The 23971-nt window shown below is 35.7% G+C and overlaps 1 non-coding gene across 1 annotated transcript; it reads right to left on the reverse strand.

The window, feature by feature from the left end:
• Window positions 1-6876: 6876 nt before the first annotated feature.
• LOC131172337 (small nucleolar RNA R71) lies at window positions 6877-6983 on the reverse strand. The gene has a single exon (XR_009142819.1). It is a non-coding gene; the product is annotated as a small nucleolar RNA R71 (small nucleolar RNA).
• Between the last annotated feature and the right edge of the window lie 16988 nt (window positions 6984-23971).

Here is a 23971-nt window from a genome sequence, read left to right on the forward strand (position 1 = left end):
AAATTTATAAAGACTGGATGCACGGGTGTATACTGTTTAGACAGCCATATGTCTATCCAGAATACATCACATGCAGGCAGTATCGGGCACGAAACCATTGTCAGGCTTGTAAAGCCAGAAATAAAGTAGGCACAATGGCCAGTAAATAGGCATATAGCCTGTAGAATAATCATACAAGACATATATTGTCAGTTCATGATTTTCTCAGTAGGCAGTACTGCTATCTGTAGTCCCTAATTGATATACCAATTTATCCAACTAAATAAATAAGTCTAGGTATACTATGGACAATTAAATATTTTTAATTAATTTAGCACTATTCACTATTACTATTTTCTAGTACTGTTCATCGGTACCATAAATTTCATATTAATAGGACATTAGTCCTAATTTACATATTCATATCATTTTTAATATTAAATTTTCCTTATGAGCATTTTAATTATCCTATATAGCATTTTTCCTATGAACCTTTCATTAGGTTCATGTTGATGTGTTATCTTTATCTAGGAATTTGACTAGGTTGGAATGTCTATTTAGTCACAATTCCTTCATAACAATTGCTCCTCTATGTTTAAACTTGAATTTCAGTTTTTGAATCACTGAGTTTGGGGTTATAGAACTTAAGTTATGGACAAAATACCAAAGGAATAGTATTTTGGGACATTTTCTGAGTTGGCAGTTTCAGTGACCCAACTTGTGCTAACCATTTGAATTGGTTAAAGGCAAAACTGGGTTAAGTGGTCCTCATGAAAAGTGTAGCCCTATGTCTAAACTTTCCATGGGCAAAATTTTAGGTCATTTGGACCAGTATAGAGAGAGTTATGACCAAATGAACACGTACTGTTCATTTGGTCATTTTCTAGGTTGGCAGTTTCAGTGACCCAACTTGTGCTAACAATTTGAATTGGTTAAAGGCAAAACTGGGTTAAGTGGTCTTCATGAAAAGCGTAGCCCTATGTCTAAAATTTCCATTGGTAAAATTTTAGGTCATTTGGACCAGTATAGAGAGAGTTATGACCAAATGAACACGTACTGTTCATTTGGTCATTTTCTGGGTTGGCAATTTCAGTGACCCAAATTGTGCTACCAATTTGAATTTGTTAAAGGCAAAACTGGGTTAAGTGGTCTTCATGAAAAGTGTAGCCCTATGTCTAAAATTTCCATGGGTAAAATTTTAGGTCATTTGGACCAGTATAGAGAGAGTTATGACCAAATGAACACGTACTGTTCATTTGGTCATTTTCTGGGTTTGGTGCAGGAAAATCCGAATTTGGGCAGTATTTAGGTCAAGTTTTTGGACAGAATTTGGGCATGGTTTCTTCATGGAAAATGGGCTATTTTGGGTCTTGTTTCACCTCCAATTAGCTTCATACTAATTGGAGTCACACAATTTCATTTATGGCCTAAAATGTACACTGCCCTCAACAAACACAACCTGCAGAAAATAGCACTTCCAATAATTCATTTCTCCTCCAACATCCTTGCTTCAATTTGACATTCAAGGCACTTCTAAATATCATCAACAAATCTCAACAATCCCAATTGCATGGTATAATACAAAAATACCAAAGTTAGGCCAAACCCTAACTCACAATTTCAACCTCATAAAATCTCAATGTAAATCAACTTCTAATATTTATAATGCATCAACCAACTTCATTAAATCATTTTATATACATAAAAGTCATCAAAAACCATCACTCACCATGGGTATCAAAAATTCACTCCCCCCATAACTCACCTATTTCTTTTAGTTTCTTACAAATTTCACTTCATTTTAACCTTAACTCAAGGATTAATAAAGGAAGAAAGGAAGATTAGGCACTAACCTCTTGGGTAACTTGTTAAACTTCAACTTTTCTTCTTTTTTTCACTATCAATGGCTTCCTTATGGAGTGGGCTAACTTTTTAATGAAGGGGTCTATGGATTTTGATGAGTGAAAGCTTGGGAAATCAAGCTTTAAGCTTGATAACAATGGTGGGGAGGGAGAGAGCAAGGGAAATGGCAAGGAGAGAGAGAGAAGAGGAAGAAGAAGATGGTTGGTGGGGTTTTGTCTCTTGTGGGTATTTATATATATACATTTATGTGTACTTTATTATTATTTTTTATTTCATAAATCTATTTCCTTTCTTTTCTTTTCTTCCCTTTTCTTTTCTTTTCTTTTCTTCTTCTTTCTCTTCTCATTTTTCAAATTCAAATTCATAAAATTAATTTATGTTAATTATTCTATTTCCAAATTTTAATTTGACATTTAAGTCAAAATTCACCTCTAGGGGTGAAATGACCAAAATGCCTTTCATGGTGCTCATCGGATTATTTTTATTTTTTTAATACCAATTAATAAATTCTCTAAATTTTATTTTATTTCTCAAAATTTTTTCAATATTTTTTTTCATATTTATTTCATTAATTTATGCCTCCTCACTATAGTTTAAGTGTAGTTCCAGACATTTTAACTGTTCAAATAGACATTAGTTGTCAGAACAGTAAAATGTACGGACTACCTACGGTGTGGGCGTTACAATTCTTCCCCTCTAATAAAAATTTCGTCCTCGAAATTTACCTAATGTGAAGAGCTGAGGGAACTGTTGCCTCATCGTCTCCTCTCTCTCTTGTGTCGCTTCTTCTGTGTTGTGGTGTCTCCACAAGATTTTCACTAGTGGGATCCTCTTGTTTCTGAGTTCTTTCACTTCCTATGCTAAGATTCTGACGGGTTTTTCTTCATATGTTAGATCAGGTTACATAATTATCTCCTCTGCTGAAATGACATGTGAAGGATCTGATCTATATCTCCTGAGCATCGACACATGGAATACACTGTGGATCTTGTCCAGCTCAGGTGGTAAAGCTAGCCTGTAGGCTACTGGACTCACACCCTCAATGACATCATATGGACCAATAAAACTAGGGCTCAACTTACCCTTCTTACCAAATCTCAACACTTTCTTCCAAGGTGATACCTTAAGAAATACCTTATCGCCAACCTCATACTCTATATCCTTTCTCCTCAGGTTGGCATATGATTTCTGTCTGTCCGATGCGACTTTCAAATTGTCTCTGATGAGTTTCACTTTTTCCTCTGTCTGTCTCACTAAATCTGGGCCCACTACTTTCTCCTCACCCATTTCTGTCCAGCATAAGGGAGTTCTACATCTCCTCCCATACAACGCTTCATATGGAGCCATTTTTATACTGGCTTGGTAGCTGTTGTTGTAAGCAAACTCTACCAAAGGAAGATACTTCTCCCAACTTCCTTCAAAATCAATGATGCAGCTTCTCAACATATCCTCCAATACCTATTATGTGATTCATGTCATTTTTAGTAGTCTTTTAACATTTATAATAATTTACTAGGTTCTAAGGGTTACCTGAATCACCCGTTCTGACTGTCCATCCGTCTGTGGATGAAAAGCCGTACTGAAGTGTAGTCGAGTGCCTAAAGACTCCTGTAGCCTCTTCCAAAACCTCGAAGTAAATCTCGGGTCTCGGTCAGATATGATCGATGTTGGCACTCCATGTAGCCGGACTATCTCATCTATGTAAATTTCTGCTAATCTCTCTAATGAGTAGCTGGTTCTAACTGGTAGGAAATGAGCTGACTTGGTCAATCTATCCACAATCACCCATATAGTATCATGCTTCCTCTGTGTCAATGGTAGCCCAGTCACAAAATCCATGGTAATGCGGTCCCATTTCCATTCTGGTATGGATATAGGTTGCAACAACCCTGATGGAACCTGATGCTCAGCCTTAACTTGCTGGCATGTCAAACATCTGGTCACAAAATCACTAATCTCTTTCTTCATTCTAGGCCACTAATAATGTGTTTTCAAGTCTTGATACATCTTGGTACTTCCTGGGTGCATAGCATCAAAGCTACTGTGTGCCTCTTTCAAGATATTCTTTTTTAGTTCCTTATCTCTTGGTTCACATATTTTGCCTTTATAATATGGGCACCCATCTCCTTTCAACTCATAATCAGTCTCCTTCCCCTCTTGAGTTCTGCCCATAACAGTTAGCAACTTTTCATCCCTTTGCTGTGCTTCTTGTATTTGCTATAACAAGCTTGGCTTTACACACAACTCAGCCAAAAGTACCCCATCCTGTGCTAAAGACAACCGAGCATTCAATCCTCTCAAAGCCATTATGGACTTCTTGCTTAGGGCATCAGCCACTATATTTGCTTTTCCAGGATGGTAGTCGATCACACAGTCATAGTCTTTAAGGAATTCAATCCATCTCCTCTGTCTCAGATTGAGTTCCTTCTGAGTTGGCAAGTACTTTAGACTCTTGTGATCAGTGTAGATATAACACTTCTCACCATATAGGTAATGCCTCTATATCTTCAATGCAAATATTATTGCCGCCAATTCCAAATCATGAGTTGGGTAGTTCTTTTCATGTGGCCTTAGCTGTCAAGAAGCATAGGCAACTACTTTCCCTTCCTGCATTAGAACACACCCAAGCCCATTGTGAGAGGCATCACTGTAGATCATGATGCATGCATTTTAGATCATCATTTAGGAGTAATTTTTGCACATAATTTACCCTTATTCATAGCTATTATTTTAGATATTAGTATATATTTAGTCAATTTTGCAATTTTCACTTTTCTTAGTTTAATTTTTGGAATTCATTTGTTTTGTAGGATAAATTTGGAGAAATTTGATGTATTTTGATCAGAGTAGCCATTTGGAGGAGATTAAAATCGAATTGCAAAAAATTTTGAAGTTGAGTAAAAAAATGGCCGAGAGCGACACAACCTGCAGCACAACCGAATTAGCTTATGTCGCAGGTTGTGTCGATCGTCAGATATTCACGCCGAGAGCGACACAACCCGCGACACAACTGACTCGGCTTATGTCGTTTTTACTGGAAAATAATTGACGTGGCATTTCCGTTACTCCAGCTTTTTACCTCACTTTCTCTGGATCCTTCCCCCTTTTACCCATTCTAGAACAGTCCCCTCGCCTATATAAAGTGCCCTTTATCACTTTCTTTCCATAGAGAGAGCAAGGGAGGCATTTTTAGAAAGATAAAAAGAGGGAAAGGGAGGAGCATCTTCTGCATCTTCTTCCAGCAGCAGCAAGGATCACGTTTCTGCACTTTTCTGCAGAGATCCTTCTGCAATTTGCTGGGTTTTTCTACCCCTTTTAGCTTACATTTCCATTATTTCTTTATTTCTTCATTTGGGTTTGTCTTTAAACAATGATTTGTGAGTAGTTGATTGAGATTCTAGAGATGGGTTTGTAAATATTGATTTGTTTTGTGGTTTTGAACTGATTTGGCCATTTAAATGAAGATTGTTATATTTTGATTTATTGCTTGTGTGCTTATTTCCTTGCTTGATGAATGGGCCCTCATTAAGTTAAGCTTTAATCCTTAATAGATGGACTGAAAAGTGAATATTAGGGATAGATAATCTTGCAATAAACTTTATTTTCTTGGTGTTAGAAATAAGCTAAGAAGATTAAGGGGAACTTTCCAAAAATCAATTAAAGCTTTAAATGGGTTTTTGTTAGGTTTGAAATACCGTGAAAACAGGGTTTGATTTAATGAAAACCAACTTTGAAATGCTTGAAAAAGGTTTCAAAAATTTAAGAATTGATTTCCCTCAAAATTGCAATTCTCATGTGTTTGGCTAAATTAGAGAAAAATCACATGCAAACAATATTGAAAATCCAATCTCTAGAATCAATTTATTTTTCATTGAAATTAGATATAAATCCTCCAAACCTCATAAATAGCAATTTCAATTTAAATCCAATTTAAATTTAATTCCAATTTAAATCCAATATCTAGAATTACTTTATTTTTTTTTTAGATTTAATTCTTCTTAATTTCATAAATAGAAATTTCAAATTAATTTTTGGTAATCTAGTTTAATTAATTTTAGTTAATTGATTGATCTAGTTTTAATTCCTCAAATACCAATTTTAATTCCAAATTTCATTTTACATCTTTAATTTTTTGTCTTAATTTTAATTTTTAGATTTTATTTTTAATATCTTTTAATTTTTGTCATTCTAATTAGCTTATACTTTTATTTCCAATTTAAGCACAATTTCCTGTGGGATCGATATCATTTTTTTTAAAACTATACTACTGTGACCCGTGCACTTGCGGACACCCCGTATCAAGTTTTTGGCGCCGTTGCCGGGGAATTGTTTGTTTTTAAATTGGATTTTAATTGTTTTAAGCTAATTAGAATTTTTATTTTCTTTTATTTTCACTATTGTTCCTTGTGTTTTTCAGGTACTTTTCTTGTTTATGATACGATCAAAAAGCACAAGTGACCTTCAATTGTTGTTCAATCTCGAAATTGAAAAATTACATCGAGCCAACAAAAGGAATACAAAAGAAGAAAGAAAGCGAGAAAAGAAGAACAACAAATATTTGAGCAAGAGGAGACAATAGAAAATATGGAGAATCAAAATAGAGCTATTGGTGGAGATAATGGAGGAAACGGGCAAAAGCGGGCAAAATCTTTGTTGTTAATCAAAATGATCCTCAAAGAAGATCCATGTTAGATTATGCTTTTCCTAGATGTCTTGATGTGAGAGATATGCACCTATTATTGGAGCTAATCAATTTGAATTAAAATCGGTCTTATTCAAATGGTTCAGAATTCACAATTTGGAGGTAGCCCACTTGAAAATCCTCATTCTCATTTGAAGAAATTTTTGATGATATGTGGTACACAAAGACAACCTAGAGTTTCTGATGAAGTTATTCGGCTCACCTTATTTCCATTCTCTCTTCGGGATTCAACATTGGAGTGGTATGATTCACTTCCACAAGCTATTATAGCTACTTGGGAGCAGCTATCTCAAGCTTTTCTATCTCAATTTTTCCCACCTGGGAAAACTACTCATTTGAGGAATTTGATGGTAGCTTTTAAACCAAGAGATGATGAAACTTTGTATGAATCTTGGATGAGATTTAAGGAGCTTGAAAGGCAATGTCCTCATCATGAAATACCCAAATGGATGATTGTTCAAAATTTCTACACCAGAGTTACTCCAGCCATAAGAAACACAATTGATTCACAAGCAGGAGGAGATTTCATGAGAATGACAAGTGAAGAATGCTATGATCTATTAGAGAAGATTGCTCATAATACCCATTTATGGGGAAATCCTAGAGCACTCGAGCCAAAGAAAGCTGGGATCTATGAACTTGACTCAGTTAGCTACATGAATGCAAGATTTGACCAGTTAACTCAGCTTCTTAGTGATTTTTGCACAAAGGCAACAACCTCAACTCCTACAACTATGCAACAAGTTGCCTTCACAGATGGAACTCAAAGTTGTGGAGTTAATTACTCTTCTTATGGTGATGATTATTTGCAAGAACAAGCTGCTTATGCAGGAGGTTATCAACAGAAACCTATGGGAAATGCTTACTCTAATGTGAACAACTCAACATGGAGACCACAAGCAACTTTTGCTCAACAAGGCCAAAGCTCAAATTATCCTCATAACCAGCAGTATGTGCAGCAGAATAGACCTCAATTTCAGCCTCAATTTCAGCCCACAAGGCAACCACCACCTGGATATCAAGCAAGAGCACAACAATCCCTTCCATCCCATGAACCGAAGCCATCCTTGGAGAACATGATGGAGAAATTTTTTGCTGAACAAAGTAAGATGAATAGCAAATTGGAGGAAGAAATGCAACACATGAGACAAACCATGGATCAATTACAAGTCCACAACCGCATGTTGGAGACTCAATTGGCGCAACAAGCAAGCTCATCAGGAAGCAATTCCTATGGGAAACTACCTAGCCAACCACAAAACCCTCATGAACAATGTAAGGCTGTAACCTTGAGAAGTGGTAAAAAAGTTGGTCAAGAGAGTGAAAACAAGAGAGAAGAAAAAGAGAGCACAAAAGAAGAAAATTCAGTTGAGAGCAAGAAAAATGAAAAAGAAGAAGAAAGCAAAATTTAGCTAGATTAGGTAGAGAAACCATACATCCCACCTGAACCTTACAAACCCACCCTTCCCTACCCTCAAAGATTCATCAAGCATAAGCTAGACAAACAATTTGGCAAATTCCTTGAAGTGCTAAAGAAGTTGTATATCAATGTGCCATTCACTGAGGCACTATCCCAAATGCCAAGTTATGCCAAGTTTTTGAAGGAGATTCTTTCCAACAAGAGAAGGCTAGAAGATTATGACACCATCAACTTGGGAGAGCAATGCAGTGCTATAATTCAGAAAAAGTTACCTCCCAAACTCAAAGATCCGGGTGTGTTTTCCATCCCTTGTCATATTGGTGATAATTGTGTGGCAAATGCCTTATGTGACCTTGGAGCTAGTGTCAGCCTAATGCCACTTTCAATATATGAGAAGTTGAATATGGGAGAGTTGAAGCCCACAAACATGTATCTTTCATTGGCTGACCGTTCAATTAAGTATCCGGAAGGCATTCTTGAAAATGTGCCTATCAAGGTTGGGAAATTTTACATTCCGGTGGACTTTGTCATTTTGGATATGGAAGAAGACACAAAAGTTCCTATCTTATTGGGAAGACCCTTTTTGGCAACAACTGGTGCATTAATTGATGTAAAGGGTGAGAAATTGACACTTAGAGTGGGAGATGATCAAATAATATTCAACATCAATCCAGCCATGAAAAGGAAACATGAAGAAGTTGAGTCTTGTTTGCGGGTAGACATTATTGATGAGATTGTTCAAGAGCATTTTAGAAAAAGCTATCCACAAGACCCACTTGAAAATTGCTTAGTCCATGGTGGGAGCATTGATGATGATAATCATAACATGGCTACTTTTGCACAACACTTGGAGAGTTCTCCACCACATCCTGAAGCCACAATTTTTCAACTTGAAGAAGTGCAAACCTTGGAGATCAAACCACCATCATTAAAGGTAGAGGATGCCCCAAAGGTAGATCTTAAACCTCTTCCTTCCAACATCAGGTATGCTTTTCTTGGACCAAATGAAACATATCCTGTTATAATTAATGCATGTTTGACTGATATTGAGAAAGAAAAATTGTTGAGAGTTTTGAGAGAATATAGAAGAGTTTTGGGTTATGCAATTGATGATATAAAGGGAATTAGTCCAACAGTTTGTATGCATAGGATTTTCCTTGAGCCAAATAGTAAACCTTCCATTGAACACCAAAGAAGATTGAATCCTACAATGAAGGATGTTGTGAAAAAGGAAATCCTAAAATTACTAGCTGCTGGAATTATTTACCCCATTTCTGACAGTGAGTGGATTAGTCCTGTGCATGTTGTACCAAAAAAAGGTGGGGTGACAGTTGTTAAAAACGAGAATAATGAATTGATACCCACTATAACTGTTACAGGTTGGAGAATGTGCATAGACTATAGGAAGTTGAACAATGCCACAAGAAAAGACCATTTTCCCCTTCCTTTTATGGATCAAATGTTAGAAAGATTAGCCAAGCATTCATTCTTTTGTTACTTAGATGGATATTCTGGTTTCTTTCAAATTCCAATACATCCTGATGACCAAGAAAAAACTACCTTTACCTGTCCCTATGGCACCTTTGCCTATCGAAGGATGCCATTCGGATTGTGTAATGCGCCTGGCACATTTCAAAGGTGCATGATGGCCATTTTCTCTGATTTTATTGAAGAAATTATGGAGGTCTTCATGGATGACTTTTCAGTTTATGGCACTAATTTTGATTCATGCTTGACTAATTTGTCTAAAATCTTGCAGAGATGTGCTGATAATGATTTAGTGTTGAATTGGGAGAAATGCCACTTTATGGTCCAAGAGGGGATCGTTTTAGGGCATTTAATCTCAAATAGGGGAATTGAAGTGGATAGAGCTAAAATAGAAATTATTGAAAAATGCCCTCCAACCATGTCAAAGGAGTGCGGAGTTTCCTTGGACATCTTTGGGTTTCTGGCGATTTATTCAGATTTTTCTAAACTTGCTAAACCCTTAACAAATCTTTTGAATCATGATGTTAAATTTGATTTTAATCAAGATTGTATGGTTGCTTTTTGCAGGTTAAAGACGGCCTTAACAATGACTCCTATCATGCAACCCCAGTTGGACTTTGCCATTCGAAATCATGTGTGATGCAAGCGAGTTTCTTTGTTGGAGCCGTCCTTGGCCAATGAAAGATAGAAAACCTTATGCCATTTACTATGCAAGCCAGAACCCTTGATGAAGCTCAAGTTAATTATGCCACAACTGAAAAGGAGTTCCTTGCGGTAGTATTTGCACTCAATAAATTTCGTTCTTATTTGGTCAACTCAAAGGTAATTGTTTTCACTGATCATGCAGCAATAAAGTATTTAATGAGCAAGAAAGAAGCTAAATCTAGGTTGATTAGATGGATTTTATTATTTCAAGAATTTGATTTGGAAATAAGAGATAAAAAGGGTGTTGAGAATGTGGTGGCTGATCACCTTTCTAGGATAAAAACTGAAAATAAAGATGATGAAATTGTGCCAATTGATGAATTTTTCATGAATGAGCAATTGTATATGTTGAATTGCACTTCCATGGTTTGCTGATATTGTGAATTTCTTGTCTTGTGGTGTCTTGCCACCTGATTTATCTTGGCAGCAAAACAAAAGATTCTTGCATGATGTTAAATTTTATTCTTGGGAAGAACCTCTTTTGTTTAGGAGATGCAATGATGGAATAATTAGAAGATGTATACCAGAGGAAGAAATAAATGATGTTATTTACCATTGTCATTCCTCTGAATATGGTGGTCATTTTAGTGTCTCAAAAACTGTTGAAAAAGTCTTGACATCAGGTTTCTATTGGCCTAAAATGTTTAAACATGTGAGAGACTTTGTAAGCAGGTGTGATAGGTGTCAAAGGGTAGGCAACATTTCCAAAAGAGATGAGATGCCCCAACAGTCCATATTAGAAGTTGAATTATTTGATGTGTGGGGAATTGATTTCATGGGGCCATTTCCATCTTCTTATGGGAATAAATATATCTTGGTAGGGGTGGACTATGTATCTAAATGGGTAGAAGTTATTGCTACACCTACCAATGATGCAAAAGTTGTGGTGAAATTTCTGAAAAAATTTGTTTTGACCAGGTTTGGTGCCCCACGTGCCATAATTAGTGATGGTGGTAGCCATTTTTGCAACCACCAATTTGAAAAATTGATGAGAAAATATGGGGTAAAGCATAGGATTGCCACACCATATCACCCTCAAACAAATGGCCAAGTAGAAATCACAAATAGAGAAATCAAGCAAATCTTGGAGAAAACTGTCAATAAGTCCAGAAAAGATTGGTCCCTTAAATTAGATGGCACTCTTTGGGCATATAGAACAGCGTTTAAAACCCCCATAGGAACTACACCTTATAGGTTAGTTTTTGGGAAATCATGCCATTTGCCCGTAGAGTTAGAACATAAAGCTTATTGGGCCATAAGAGCAATCAATTTTGATTTACAAGCTGCTGGACACAAAAGACTTTTGCAACTTGATGAGTTAGAAGAATTGAGACTTGATGCTTATGAAAATGCTAGGATCTATAAAGAAAGAACAAAAAAATGGCATGATAAGCATATCAAGAAAAAGGACTTTAAAGAAAGAGATTTGGTTCTCTTATTCAATTCAAGGTTGAAATTTTTTCTAGGAAAATTAAAATCAAGGTGGTCAGGTCCATTCAAAATTGTGAAAGTTTTACCTCATGGTGCTGTGAAAATTTTTGGTGAAAAATCTGGTAATTTCAAGGTAAATGGACAAAGGTTGAGGCATTATTCAGTTGGTGAGCCAATTGAGAAGATAGCAACTTGCTATCTCTCTCATTCTCCATAAAATCTTGAGTGAGTATGGTCAAGCTAAAGACCTAAACTTAGCATTTTTGTGCATAACTCACAATTTTTCATTGATTTTTTTTTTATTTTCTTTCATATATATATTTGTTTTAAGTTTTTCTATACTCCTTATTCAGAGTTTAACATTGTTCTAATTTCCTTGTGCAGATGGGATGCAATTCATTGCAAGCAAATGAGCATAAAAAAAATAAAATAATTGTGTTAGCTCCCCATGCTAAAAAAAAAAAAAAAAAAAAAAAAGCCCACTAACCCATAAAAAAAAAAAAAAATTAGTTGCTTAATTCATTAGTGTTTTTAACTTATTTAGTTAATATTTTGCTTGTGTTGTTTTTCTTTTACTTGAACCGTTTACTTATTCAGTTTTTTTTAGTTCCTCATAAAATACATTTTTCTTTTATATCTTTAATACATTACTCACTTGCTTTGATTTGCTATTTCGGATTTACACTTGATGGCTATATTTTTGAGCTTAACTTCCCTATTCCAAATTTTTTTAGTGTAATTGATTTAATGGATTCCATTGCACTGTTTCTTTTGCAATGAGTGCAGCAGCTGTCCAAATTTTATCTAATTAAATTGGCTGCACTTCAATGAGGTAACAATTCTCATCTCAGCTTGTGTCACTGTCAACACAAGTTGTGCTCTCGCTTATGCAACATGGTAATAATTCTTTATGCACATATGAGCTACCCATTTTTTGCACATTATCTCATTCCATGCACTCTTTTAACATTGAGGACAATGTTCATTCTGAGTATGGGGGAGAGGGTAAATTTTTTGCAAAAATTATTTTTCCTTTTTCATTTGCATATAGCGACACATTCATTACTTCATACTTGTACATATTCACGTATATACACTGCATATAGCTTCATACACTTAGTTATGCATACTTAGTTGCATATAGATTCACTTGACATTTACACTCATGCATTTCATTCATTCATTTAAAATTTTTGGATTTTTAAACCGGTCTCTGAATTCCATAAGCCACTTATTCAAGCAATCCAACTTGCCTTTAGATGGTTAGTGGAATGAAAGTTCCAGCTGGGTACAAAGTCTTAAGCATTATTCTTTCTCTTACTTAATAGCTGAAAATTAATACATTCATCTAGGTATACAGATTCTGATTAATTATTTTGAGTTTTGAGTGTCTGGATAAGCCTTTAAGAAAGAAAATGGTCATTGTCGTCTCACCATTCCTAGAACAAGCATCTTAGATCTTTCAAAGCGAAATTTTTAACTTGCATTTGATAAGAATATGATTTAGGCATTTCTTCATATTTTAAACCTCACATTTAGCCTTAACCTACCTTAATTTCATTTTAACCCTTGCAAACCCCCTTGAACCTTAAATCCCTAATTTCTTTGGAACCCAAATCATTTACCTAGCCATTAAACCTAAACACTACCACCTATCTATGAGAATAGTATTTTAGCAATTAAGTGCATAAAAAAATGATAATATAAAAATAAAAATAAAAATAAAATAAAAAAATCTCGGAGGATTGAAACATCTTGAAAAGTGCTAGAGTAATTGTGAAAAGTTGAAAAGGTCACCAAAATATCCCAAAGGTAATTTTGGGTGTGACATAAAATAGGGACACATACAAAATCAAAATAAAATAAAATAAATAAGCATAAAAAGTAGTCCCTTTGTATAATCATTGTGATAAGCACTTGAGATTCATTGTGAATTTCTTTCCTCTTGACTTGATTTAAAAAAAAAAAAAAAAAAAAAAAATTGGAAAAATTGGATGCACTTTGAGTTTCACGATTAATATTATTCTCATATTTTGTTTACCTTATTCCCTTTCTTTGTTAACCACAATTTTACCCTATTAGACCCCATTACAACCCTTAAAAAGACCTAATGATTCTTTGAAAAATGCTCGTTACATTAGTAGAGTTAGATCTTTTATGCTTGCATATGGGTTTGGCAATATAATCTTCCATACATTACTCACCATCTATTTGAGACACATTGGCTATCTATTTCATTTAGGCTTGTTTTGGCACAATTGACTCTTGTAGCTGGTTGGTATTTGTTGCTTGGGTTGATTGGTTAATTCTTAGCTATTCTGTAATAGTTGAGAGTGCTTGCTTCATTCTTTGTGCTTTTCTTTGGTGGGAATTTGGAATGTTGGTGGCTAGAGGTAAGTTGGTAGTTTGGATTAGTGAATTTTGTGTTTTCAAAGACTGATTCCATTCCCTTCCAAATGAGTTTTAATGAAATTTTGCTTGAGGACAAGCAAGAGTTTGAGTATGGGGGAATTTGATGCATGCATTTTAGATCATCATTTAGGAGTAATTTTTGCACATAATTTATCCTTATTCATAGCTATTATTTTAGATATTAGTATATATTTAGTCAATTTTGCAATTTTCACTTTTCTTAGTTTAATTTTTGGAATTTATTTGTTTTGTAGGGTAAATTTGGAGAAATTTGATGTATTTTGATCAGAGTAGCCATTTGGAGGAGATTAAAATCGAATTGCAAAAATTTTGAAGTTGAGTAAAAATGGCGAGAGCGACACAACTGCAAAGACAACCGAATTAGCTTATGTCGCAGTTGTGTCGATCGTCGATATTCACGCCGAGCGACACAACCCGCGACACAACCGACTGGCTTATGTCGCTTTTCTTGGAAAATAATTGACGTGGCATTTCCGTTACTCCGACTTTTACCTCACTTTCTCTGGATCCTTCCCCCTTTTACCCATTCTAGAAACAGTCCCTACTATATAAAGTGCCCTTTATCACTTTCTTTCCATAGAGAGAGCAAGGGAGGCATTTTTAGAAAGATAAAAAGAGGGAAAGGGAGGAGCATCTTCTGCATCTTCTTCCAGCAGCAGCAAGGATCACGTTTCTGCACTTTTCTGCAGAGATCCTTCTGCAATTTGCTGGGTTTTTCTACCCCTTTTAGCTTACATTTCCATTATTTCTTTATTTCTTCATTTGGGTTTGTCTTTAAACAATGATTTGTGAGTAGTTGATTGAGATTCTAGAGATGGGTTTGTAAATATTGATTTGTTTTGTGGTTTTGAACTGATTTGGCCATTTAAATGAAGATTGTTATATTTTGATTTATTGCTTGTGTGCTTATTTCCTTGCTTGATGAATGGGCCCTCATTAAGTTAAGCTTTAATCCTTAATAGATGGACTGAAAAGTGAATATTAGGGATAGATAATCTTGCAATAAACTTTATTTTCTTGGTGTTAGAAATAAGCTAAGAAGATTAAGGGGAACTTTCCAAAAATCAATTAAAGCTTTAAATGGGTTTTTGTTAGGTTTGAAATACCGTGAAAACAGGGTTTGATTTAATGAAAACCAACTTTGAAATGCTTGAAAAAGGTTTCAAAAATTTAAGAATTGATTTCCCTCAAAATTGCAATTCTCATGTGTTTGGCTAAATTAGGGAAAAATCACATGCAAACAATATTGAAAATCCAATCTCTAGAATCAATTTATTTTTCATTGAAATTAGATATAAATCCTCCAAACCTCATAAATAGCAATTTCAATTTAAATCCAATTTAAATTTAATTCCAATTTAAATCCAATATCTAGAATTACTTTATTTTTTTTTTAGATTTAATTCTTCTTAATTTCATAAATAGAAATTTCAAATTAATTTTTGGTAATCTAGTTTAATTAATTTTAGTTAATTGATTGATCTAGTTTTAATTCCTCAAATACCAATTTTAATTCCAAATTTCATTTTACATCTTTAATTTTTGTCTTAATTTTAATTTTTAGATTTTATTTTTAATATCTTTTAATTTTTGTCATTCTAATTAGCTTATACTTTTATTTCCAATTTAAGCACAATTCCCTGTGGGATCGATATCATTTTTTTTTAAACTATACTACTGTGACCCGTGCACTTGCGGACACCCCGTATCAGATCACATAGTCTTTCTCTGACTCTGGCTGTGTCAACACTGGAGCTTCTGTAAGCATAGCCTTCAGCTTCTCAAAGCTGGTTTGACATTTTTCATTCCAGTCAAACTTTGAATTCTTATGCAGTAACTTAGTCAGTGGGGCTGCTATAAGGGAAAATACCTTCACAAATCTCCTGTAGTATCCAACTAACCCCAAAAAGCTTCTGACTTCTGTTACATTTTTGGGAGGCTTCCATTCAACTATTGCTTCAATCTTCCTTGGATCTACCCTGATTCCATCTGCTGACACAATGTGTCCAAGAAAGGATATCTCATCCAACCAGAAGTCACACTTGGATATCTTGGCATACAACTGCTTTTCTCGCAGTGTCTGTAGTACTACTCTCAGGTGTTCATCATGCTCTTCCCGGTTCTTAGAATACACCAAGATATCATCTATAAAGACCACAACAAACAGATCCAAGTAGGGATGAAAGATGCGGTTCATTAGGTCCATGAAAGCTGTTGGTGCATTTGTTAGCCCAAATGGCATCACTAGGAACTCATAGTGTCCATACCGGGTCCTGAAAGCAGTTTTAGGAACATCTGTCTCCTTCACTCTCAACTGGTGATAGTCTGATCTGAGATCTATCTTGGAGAATACTCCAGCTCCCCTCAACTGATTAAACAGGTCATCTACCCTAGGTAAAGGGTATTTGTTTTTCACAGTCACCTTATTCAGCTGCCGGTAGTCTATACATAGCTGAAGGGTACCGTCCTTCTTCTTCACAAATAGCACTGGTGCTCCCCAGGGTGACACACTAGGGCGTATGAAGCCCTTGTCTAGTAGCTCCTGTAACTGAACTTTCAACTCTCTCAGTTCAGTAGGTGCCATCCTAAATGGAGCAATGGAAATTAGTGCAGTACCAGGCATAACCTCTATAGCAAACTCCACTTCTCTATCGGGTGGCAAACCCGGCAACTCTTCCGGAAACACATCCGGAAAATCACATACAGTGGGGATCTCCTGCATGCTTGGGCTAGTCTTCCTGGTATCAACCACATGTGCTAAGAAAGCCTCATAGCCCTTTCTTATCAATCTCCTGGCTGTTGTGGCTGATATGATGGTGGAAAAACAACCCGTTCCTTCACCCACAACTATAATCACATCCCCATCTACTGTCTGTAGTGACATCCTCTTTAGCCGACAATCTACCATCGCCTGATGACGTGATAACCAGTCCATACCTAATATCACATCGAACTCATGGAATGGTAGCTCAATCAAGTCAGCTAAAAACTCATACCCTTGTATTTTCAAAGGACAACCCTTGTAGACCTTTTTCACCATGACACTATGGCCTAAAGGGTTTGTGACTTGTATGTCCTCCTCTAGCTCCTCTACTTGTACCCTTCTATCAACTGGTGGTGTGATGCACACATATGAATGTGTGGAACCCGGATCAATCAATGCACATACTAGCAGGTCATAAAAAGAAAATGTACCTCTAATGACATCAGCTGGCTCTGGCTCATCTCGAGCTCTCATGGCATAAGCACGAGGTGCTACCCTAATCTCCTGCCTCTGGACTCTCTGCAGTAGGCCTCTGTGACGTGCCAGCTGTATCAGGCCTCGCAGGTCTCCTACCCCTCTGTGCTGCTGGGGTAGACCTCTCCATCTGAGGTGGAGCAGTGGGAGCACTAGTGTTCCTCTGTGGACAATCCTTTAGGAAGTGATCCGTAGACCCACATCTGAAACATCCACCTGTCAACAATCTGCACTCTCCTCTATGGGGTCTACCACAATGTACACAAGCAGGTGGTGGGGCTGATCCCCGTGTAGCTGCACCTGGTGAACTACCCACTGATGCACCAGATTGTCCTCCTCCTCTCCTTGGAGCAAACCGAGACTTCTGTTTCTTGCCCCGACCTTGAGTCTGACCCTGAGACTCCTTGGGTCTCTTACTATCCGTGTCTGCTGAACCGGACTGACCAGACCCAGAACCCCTCTTGCATTGCCTATCCTTTCTGGACTGCTCTTCATTTTTTACTCTCTCCACATCAAGGGCTGATGCTATCAACAGAGAGAAATCTGTGAAGTGGTGAGATGTCACTATCAACCTGATGTTGTCATTCAGTCCGTCCTCAAATCTTCTGCATTTATCAACCTCTGTGGGCATCAACTCCAATACATATTTGCTAAGTCTCACGAATTCTCGCTCATATTCGAAGACTGTCAGCTGCCTCTATCTCAGTGCCAGGAATTCTCTCCTTCTGGCCTCTAAGTACACATGACTGATGTATTTCTTTCTGAATTCAGCAAGAAAGAACTCCTAGGTGATCTGTGCAGGCTGTACTACTCTAGATACTGTCACCCACCATCTATATGCATCCTCCTGTAGCGATGTGAGCACACCCAACCGCTGCTGCTGGGTGCAGTAACCGCCGCAATACCCTCTCTGTCCTCTCCAGCCAATACTCTGCTGCGGCTGGATCATCATCCCTCTTATCTCTGAAGTCAATTGCCCCATACTTTTGCAGTCTCTCTAGTGGAGATCTCTGTATAGGTTGTGGCTGTGGGGGTGGAGGTGGCTGTACAGGTGGTGGTGGTGGTGGTGGCTGTGGCTGTGGCTGTGGAGGTGGAGGTGGTTATGGCTGTGGCTGTGGAGGTGGAGGTGGCTGTGGCTGTGGCTATGGAGGTGGAGGTGGCTGTGGCTGGGGAATGGCTCTTGCGAAGTGACGGAACAGCTGTGTCATCTGTTCATAGAAGGCCTGTTGTGCCCTACTCACAGTACCTCGAGATGACTCTACTCTACTACCACTTCTCCCCCGACTAGGAGCAGGTGTGTGACTCTCTACTTCCTCCTCTATCGGTCTCGGAGGTCCGTGCTCTGAAGGATCAGATGCCATCGATCCTATAAAACAGACAAAGAAATAGATCTGCATTAGTGTCACCTCGACTCTATTCAAAGGCCCATGCATGTGATGCACTCTATCTATTTCTAACTATTTAGGTCGAGGACCGCCTAAACCTCTGCTCTGATACCACTAAATATGACGCCCATTACCTGTCTACTGTATAGCCGAGTAAGAAGTGCCACATTCGGTGCCGGAGCACCCTATCTTGTTTTATCATATATATTGTAAACTTTTGATGTCATTTAAAACATGTATTCTATGTGTAAATTTTTTTTTTTATATCTTATTTCTGTGGAAACCCGGACTGAGCCTCCCTTATTTTATTAGCATCTGGCGGGTTCCACTAATCACTTGTTAATATGTCCATATTTATTTCACACATTTCCATATCATATTCTCATGTATCATATCATTTACAATTATTTATGAGATCTAAAAATGAAGTATTATCTATTGCATTCATATAGAAATTCATAGATAATAAATTACAAGTTTTCATTTCAATCTCAAAGTTTAATTACAAGTCCAAAATGAAATACATCATAAACTAGTAATTACATCATGACTAAACATAATGAACCAAAATACTAGTCTATACATGGGCCCTACCAAAATACAAAAGACCAGTGAGGTGACTCTGGACAATGGCAGATCTGATCAGAGCTCTGTCAGTGCACTACTGGTGGTGCTGCTGCGGCTGCTCGGACTGATCTCCAGTACCTACGCGATGGAAAACCAACGCGCTAAGCATAACGCTTAGTGGTGCATAATTTATAATAACAATAATTTAATAATTTGAAATAATATATGCAACTCATAATTTCTTGATCTTTTATATTTTTATTACTCTTCGGAAACTATTAACATTATCGGATCTTTTATGATTACTTATTGTATTTTAAGTCTTAATTAATTTTTATCAGTGCCCAAGAAACCTATAACAAATTTATAAAGACTGGATGCACGGGTGTATACTGTTTAGACAGCCATATGTCTATCCAGAATACGTCTATCAGGCACGAGGCGGTATCGCACGAGACCATTGTCGAGCTTGTAAAGCCAGAAATAAAGTAGGCACAATGGCCAGTAAATAGGCATATAGCCTGTAGAATAATCATACGAGACATATATTGTCAGTTCATGATTTTCTCGGTAGGCAGTACTGCTATCTGTAGTCCCTAATTGGTATACCAATTTATCCAACTAAATAAATAAGTCTAGGTATACTATGGGCAATTAAATATTTTTAATTAATTTAGCACTATTCACTATTACTATTTTCTAGTACTGTTCATTGGTACCATAAATTTCATATTAATAGGACATTAGTCCTAATTTACATATTCATATCATTTTTAATATTAAATTTTCCTTATGAGTATTTTAATTATCCTATATAGCATTTTTCCCATGAACCTTTCATTAGGTTAATGTTGATGTGTTATCTTTATCTAGGAATTTGACTAGGTTGGGATGTCTATTTAGTCACAATTCCTTCATAACAATTGCTCCTCTATGTTTAAACTTGAATTTCAGTTTTCGAATCACTGAGTTTGGGGTTATAGAACTCAAGTTATGGACAAAATACCAAAGGAATAGTATTTTGGGACATTTTCTGGGTTGGCAGTTTCAGTGACCCAACTTGTGCTAACCATTTGAATTGGTTAAAGGAAAAACTGGGTTAAGTAGTCTTCATGAAAAGTGTAGCCCTATGTCTAAAATTTTCATTGGTAAAATTTTAGGTCATTTGGACCAGTATAGAGAGAGTTATGACCAAATAAACACGTACTGTTCATTTGGTCATTTTCTGGGTTGGCAGTTTCAGTGACCCAACTTGTGCTACCAATTTGAATTTGTTAAAGGCAAAACTGGGTTAAGTGGTCTTCATGAAAAGTGTATCCCTATGTATAAACTTTCTATGGGTAAAATTTTAGGTCATTTGGACCAGTATAGAGAGAGTTATGACCAAATGAACACGTACTGTTCATTTGGTCATTTTCTGGGTTTGGTGCAGGAAAATCTGAATTTGGGCAGTATTTAGGTCAAGTTTTTGGACAGAATTTGGGAATGGTTTCTTCATGGAAAATGGGCTATTTTGCGTCTAGTTTCACCTCCAATTGGCCTCATACCAATTGGAGTCACACAATTTCATTTATGGCCTAAAATGTACACTGCCCTCAACAAACACAACCTGCAGAAAATAGCACTTCCAATAATTCATTTCTCCTCTAACTTCCTTGCTTCAATTTGACATTCAAGGCATTTCTAAATATCATCAACACATCTCAACAATCCCAATTGCATCGTATAATATAAAAATACTAAAGTTAGGCCAAACCCTAACTCACAATTTCAACCTTATAAAATCTCAATGTAAATGAACTTCTAATACTTATAATGCATCAACCAACATCATTAAATCACTTTATATACATTATAGTCATCAAAAACCATCACTCACCATGGGTACCAAAAATTCACTCCCCCCATAACTCACCTATTTCTTTTAGTTTCTTACAAATTTCACTTCATTTTAACCTTAACTCAAGGATTAATAATGGAAGAAAGGAAGATTAGGCACTAACCTCTTGGGTAACTTGTTAAACTTCAACTTTTCTTCTTTTTTTTTCTATCAATGGCTTCCTTATGGAGTAGGCTAACTTTTTAATGAAGGGGTCTATGGATTTTGGTGAGTGAAAGCTTGGGAAATCAAGCTTTAAGCTTGATAACAATGGTGGGGAGGGAGAGAGCAAGGGAGATGGCAAGGAGAGAGAGAGAAGAGGAAGAAGAAGATGGTTGGTGGGGTTTTGTCTCTTGTGAGTATTTATATATATACATTTATGTGTACTTTATTATTATTATTTTATTTCATAAATCTATTTCCTTTCTTTTCTTTTCTTTCCTTTTCTTTTCTTTTCTTTTCTTCTTCTTTCTATTCTCATTTTTCAAATTCAAATTCATAAAATTAATTTATATTAATTATTCTATTTCCAAATTTTAATTTGACATTTAAGTCAAAATTCACCCCTAGGGGTGAAATGACCAAAATGCCTTTCATGGTGCTCATCGGATTATTTTTATTTTTTTAATACCAATTAATAAATTCTCTAAATTATATTTTATTACTCAAAATTTTTTCTATATTTTTTTTAATATTTATTTCATTAATTTATGCCTCCTCACTATAGTTTAAGTGTAGTTCCAGACATTTTAACTGTTCAAACAGACATTAGTTGTCAGAACAGTAAAATGTACGGACTACCTACGGTGTGGGCGTTACAAGCACTTAGGTAAAATAAAAATACTTAGAGATAGGACAGTAGTTGATATGTATCAAATATCTCATATGACATACTATATATAGACAAACAAATGAAAACCATGTAAATAAAAATTTATTTTTATAATTAAATATTATTAAATTGAAAACGGTAATAAAAACATTTAAATTCAATTTTTATAACAGTAAATGTTTCCCATTTACTTGGCCATTTCAGATCAATGGCCATAATAATAATAATAATAATAATAATAATAATAATAATAATAATAATAATAATAATAATAATAATAATAAGTATTAATTAATCTTAGAAAAATGAAATAAAAAGAATATTAAATTATTAACATAAAAAATAATACATACTAATTATAAATAAGTCAAATCTCTATATTTTATTTTTATAACTTTTTATGTAGACTACACTTTTTATCTATCAAATTTTTTAACAAAGATTTCATAATAAAAATAATAGAAAACATAAAATACAATAAAAATATTTATTAAATATATGAAATAATTTAATGTTGATTAAATTATATGATAGTTGTTTATAAAATCACAAATTAATGACTAATTTTCTTTAAATTGATAGCCATCAGTGACTTATTATTATTATTATTATTATTGTTGTTGTTGTTGTTGTTGTTGATAATTTTAGATTTGGTCAGCCCTCATTATGTTGACACGTGGATGAAGGTTTTGGGTATGAAGACGATTAGTAACTATGGCATGGCAATCTGGACCATTTGTTGCTCTTTTGTGGTTTTCTCTAAGAAGAACATATATTAGGACAGAATGTAGGCTAGGTTAAAATCTAGAGTCTTTTATTTGAAAACATCCCTTATTTATAAAGTTAGGGAGCCAATCTAAATTAAACACGTGTAAAGTTCCTCACAAGTGAGCTATCACTAAAACATGATTTAGGGTCCCATCAGACCTGTTTTATGCACCTACAGCCCTGACAGGTGGGGTTTAATGACAAAAGTATACCTTGATTGGTCGAAGGGTGGCAACAAATTCTCATTCTGACTGACCAGTCTGAAGATGTGCATGCCTTGTCCTTTTGGAGATGGCTCAAAGTCTTAGACAACCCTGAGGTTAATTTAACTCCAGGTTCATAAGATTTTGGGCTTCCATCATTACCCTTCATGAATATCCAAAAATGAGGGTCAACGCTATAGACCCTTAATTTGTGATGAGCATGTGCATTGAGGCCGTGGAAAACCCGATGATGAAAAATTATATGACTGTAAGATGTAATTGGAGGCATGGAGCTGAATTATTAATTCCGTGGCATGGTCTTGAAAAAATAATAATAAAGTTTTGGGGAAATTAATTTAATTAAATTTAAATAAAATTTTATTTTGTTTAAATTTAATATGGGTAGTTCTTAAATGGATCTAATTAAGTTTAATTGGGCTCCATGGGCCTAAGAAAGCCTAGTTAGGAATTTTAAATGGGATCCATTTAATTATTTTCTAAAAATTAAAATAACAAAATATCTCTCTCCTCCTTGACCCCACTCTTTCCTCACTCCCTATTGGTGTCACCCCCTTTCCCTCTCTTTCTATTAGTTGGAACACCTCACCCATATTTCAGTCTTATCCAAATTCATCAATCCTAGTCATTTAAGTTATCTGAACTTTATCACACTAGGACTCCAAACCCTACCACACCTCTTCCTCACACCCTATTGGTGCCTTCTATTTTTTCCTATCTTCCTATTGGTTGAAACACCTCACCCATATCTCAGTGTTATTCGAATTCTGCAATCATAGTTGTTTAAGTCATCTAAACTTTATCACCCTAAGACTTCAAACCCTATCACACCTCTCTTCTAAAACCCTATAAATACCCTACCAGAGAAGGGAAGAAAGGGGAGATGGGCTATAAGAAATTTAGAGACATTCAAGACTCTTTGAGTTCTTCCTTATTTTTTTCTTTTCTTCAAGAAGATTTTCATACAAGATTTTTGAAAGGTCAGTTTTTATTGTTTTCTTTTCAAGATCTATGCCACACAATATTTTAATTCTATGCTCTTTGTCTTCAATTTATTTTA

The sequence above is a fragment of the Hevea brasiliensis genome, chromosome 13, assembly GCF_030052815.1.
Source record: "Hevea brasiliensis isolate MT/VB/25A 57/8 chromosome 13, ASM3005281v1, whole genome shotgun sequence".
NCBI lineage: Eukaryota > Viridiplantae > Streptophyta > Magnoliopsida > Malpighiales > Euphorbiaceae > Hevea > Hevea brasiliensis.